We start from the raw sequence: 3,802 nt of genomic DNA on the forward strand, positions 1-3,802 counted from the left end.
CGGCGTCGCGGCCACCGTAGCGCTGCAGGGGGCTGCGCCTGTCTACCCCGCCCCGGACCTGTCGGCGAAAGGGTAAGGGCACCTCTGCTTTGGGAGAGGGAGACATGGAGGGGGGCGGGGAAATCGGCCCACTCAGGCCGCTGTGTGGAGGAAGCGCTGTGGGGGTGGGGTGGAGGAGGGAGACAAGGAGGGTCTGTGATTTTGTGGGTGGGGTGAAGGAGCTGGTGAGCTGGGCGCCCTCCTGTTTTGTGAGGCTGGAGCAAGTACATTCCTTTTTCCTGAGGGTCACCGGAAGGGGTGGTGGAAGGGGATGTTTCGAGGAAGGTGTGGCCCTCTTAGGGAGACCGGGTTGATGTGCACCCTGATTTAAAGGCGCTAGGTCCCTTTCCCTTCTGGTCCTCTGCCCCTCTTTCCTTCTCCTTTGTAGTGTCTGGGTATTCTCAGGGAGGGAGACCGCTCTGGGTCGTCCGCTGGGTTCATGCCACTCCCCTCCCCCGCTCAGGAAATCTATTCCCCTCTTCTGTAGGGGTGATGGAAGCGTTTCTCTCCCCCAACCCTTCCCCCTTCCCCATTCTCTACTGCAATGCTGCAGAAGTCCAAAGCAGTTTCTTCACACACAGACCCATGTACACACGGGTCTGTGGGAGCCGAGGGAAGTAATGGCGCTTCCTTCGGAAAGGTTACTCTTTTCTCTTTTGGTTTTTAAATCGATAACAGTACCGTTTTAATACTTTCCCCCCAAGATTGTCTATGGGCAGTATATCTATTTCTGTTGTTACTGTTGGGGAATATGGCCTCTCCAGAGGGGCTCTCATGTTAGAACAGTTTGATCTCTCTCTTAGAGAGAGAGATGTCTGGATTGACATTTGTGTGAGAGAGAGCTAGAGAGCACAAATTGGGTTTTTGTTAGGATTCAGATAAAATGATTTTGTATCCCCTCATTTGCTCTTTATTCTTATTCCTATGACTTTTGTAGCTCTTGAAGAATTACTAAAGATTATTATGTATAAACAGACTGTCTAATGGACATTTAAGGTTGATTCTATTTTGCATAATATTGAAATAGGAATTTCAGGAAGCCATTAGGTTACAAACCTTTCTGTAGCAAATGCTTTGTTTCGTAAGGAAATGCAAAATAATAAACACTAATCTGCTTAATTATTCTATGATCTGTATTCCATAGTCAGTAAGTTTTTTTTTTTCTTTTGCTTCATGTTTTACTTGTTTTAAAACAAATCATCTTATCTGGTTTACAGTAGTACTTGGTGTGATCATTAGTAGAGTAGAAAAATTAAAAAAATTTTAAAATTTAGCATTCTAGAAGTGTGTTGACAGAGACTTTTTGTGAACACAAAGTAGTTTTCAAGTCTAGAATTAGTCCTGATATGTTGCCAGTTAATTTTTTTTAACTGTTTAGGTTTACTGGTGATTTCCAGATGTCCCATGTAAATATTAATATAGTTAAATTTTTTTATAATGAAGACGAAAATGTTTACAGATATGAATTGAAACGATATTTTGCTTTAACAAAAGTTATATTTGGTGTTTAAGCTCTTAGTGGATGACTTACTTTTAAATATTCCCGAATGCCATTAACATTTTATATTGTCATTAAATGTCCATTAGAGCTTTTTTAGTGTGTGTTGCGTTTTCAAACCTGTTTTAAGGCAGAGATTTAAAGACGTTAGTAGTACCTTAGCATCAAGATGTAGTTAGTTTCTATCGTCTTATTTCATGATTTTGATGTAAGAGACGTGGTATGTAAATAATTTTTTCCCCTCAGAAAATGGAATTCTCTTTATCCTCTTTTGATGTTTATCTCAGTTCATTAAACCTAACACTCTTATTTGAATCTTTATTTCATGGCATAAACCACGTGTTGTGATGTCTAGTGTTCTCCTCCTATGTGACCAATTATACCATCAAGTCTAACTCTCTCTATTATGGTTTCTCGTTAATAAGTCATTCATGTATACTAGAATGTATGATTTCAAATCTAACACTCAGTAAATAGTGATTTTTTATCTTAGAAAGGAGCAGGCAAAGAGGATTTATCAATAAAGGCCACCAAACTTAAGGATCACAGGCATAGGTTAACTACTTGCTATATGTCAGCATGCTAGAACTAAGAGGTACTCTTTAGGACTACTAAAAAGAAACCCTGTTTCTAGTACTGCTGATAGGAACTCTAACTAAAAGTGACCAAAATATGTTCATGATCAATTAGGTAATTTCTTAATTAAGAGAAAATTGCCTGAAGTTTATTTCTGAAGACCTTTGATGCCAGTGTGAGAAAGAAAATACTGAGCTATTAGTTTGGGTTGATTCCACACTAGTATGGCACTTCTTATGTTTCTAAATAGTTCATCTACAAAATGGCAGTGTACATCACTTCCTGTTCTTTCACAACTGGCTCTTTCTCTGGATTCCCTTTTAATGACTTAATTTTTGGCATTCTGATATCTGATTTGTTAATTTGGTTATAATTCTCATGTTTTATAGATGGAAGAATTTCTAAGAATCAACTGTGTTTAAAGGCTTTGGATAATTTGAGATTATCATGACAGACAAAACATTGCTTCCAAACTTGAGAATAGTGTTTCAAACAGATTTAAACTGAGAGCTTTTTCTAAAAATTACTTACTTTACTTATCATTATTATTAATTTTTAAAATTTGTTGCAGGGCTTGTGTGCTCACCAGAGAGAGACAGAGACAAAGACAGGAGGAAAGTAAGAAAGCAAGAAAGCAAGCTGTCAAGTTTGGGACTTGAACCTCAGTCGACCATGTGGGAGTCCAATTTCTTCACCATCACATCACTAACTCGTGCCAATTCTGAGAGATTTTAAAGAAATATAGCAGTGTAGGGACCGGCAGATGGTATAATGGTCATGTTGTTGGACTCACACGTACTGGCTTGAGTTCTGTACCCAGCAGCTTAAAACTCATGCTGGGCACATTTGCACGCATGCACCAAATCCCAAGGGTAGAATAGAGGAGAAATAATTGTCGCATGGCCATCCTCCCTGGATGGTAATTTCTCACTTTCCTTCTCTCTTTCCAGTGAGGGCAAGCACCCTATAGGCAAAATCTCTCTAAAAAAGAAAAAGAGGGACCTGCATTTGGCATAATGGCTGTGTTGCTGGACTCCCATGCAGTCGACTGTAGTTTGAGTCCTGGACCCGGTGGCTTAAACTCAGGCTGGGCGCGTGTGCGTGCATACCCAAGATCCCAAGAGGAGAATGGAGGAGAAAGGATTGTGGCATGGCCATCCCCTCTGGGGGGTGGTTTCTCGCTTTCTGTCTTTCTGTCTGTCTCTGTCTTTCTGGCGAGTGCATGTACTCTATAGCAAAAACCTCTCAAGAAAAAAAAAAAAAAAGAAATTTACCAGTGTATAAGACCAAAAGTGTGAGTAAACTGAATAATAAATACTTCTTTTTAAAAAATAATTATTTAATTTTATTTTTTTATTCTTTAATTTGATGAGAGAGAGAGAGCGAGCTAGCGAGCGAGCAAGCCACCAGGTCCAGGGACTCGAATCATGGTCAGCTACGTGAGAGTCTAGCACCTTAACCACCAAACCACATGCCAGCCCCTAAATATTTATCTTCTATGATATAGATTTTGGGAGAACTGTGGATATGATAACTAATTGATTGTGTGCTAATGTAAAACAAATGTTTGCATATCAAGGGATATACATAATATTGGTCCATGTTATGATGACTTTCCATCAGTAAGAAGGAAGCTGATTACTTACAGAATACCATAAAAATTGAATGCTTTTTTTTTTTTTTTTCTTG

The 3,802-nt window shown here is 39.6% G+C and overlaps 1 protein-coding gene across 2 annotated transcripts in view; it reads left to right on the forward strand.

Annotated features, from left to right (window-relative positions):
• The first annotated feature begins 7 nt into the window (after positions 1 to 7).
• The window catches only part of TAOK1 (TAO kinase 1), a 191,186-nt gene continuing 187,391 nt past the window's right edge, over positions 8 to 3,802 (forward strand). For both annotated transcript variants that reach the window (XR_001369549.2, XM_006165471.3), the window contains exon 1: positions 8 to 72. The gene's annotated coding sequence lies outside the window, so the exon portion shown is untranslated. The remainder of the gene's footprint in view (positions 73 to 3,802) is intronic.

This window comes from Tupaia chinensis, unplaced genomic scaffold, assembly GCF_000334495.1.
Source record: "Tupaia chinensis unplaced genomic scaffold, TupChi_1.0 Scaffold143921_1, whole genome shotgun sequence".
NCBI lineage: Eukaryota > Metazoa > Chordata > Mammalia > Scandentia > Tupaiidae > Tupaia > Tupaia belangeri.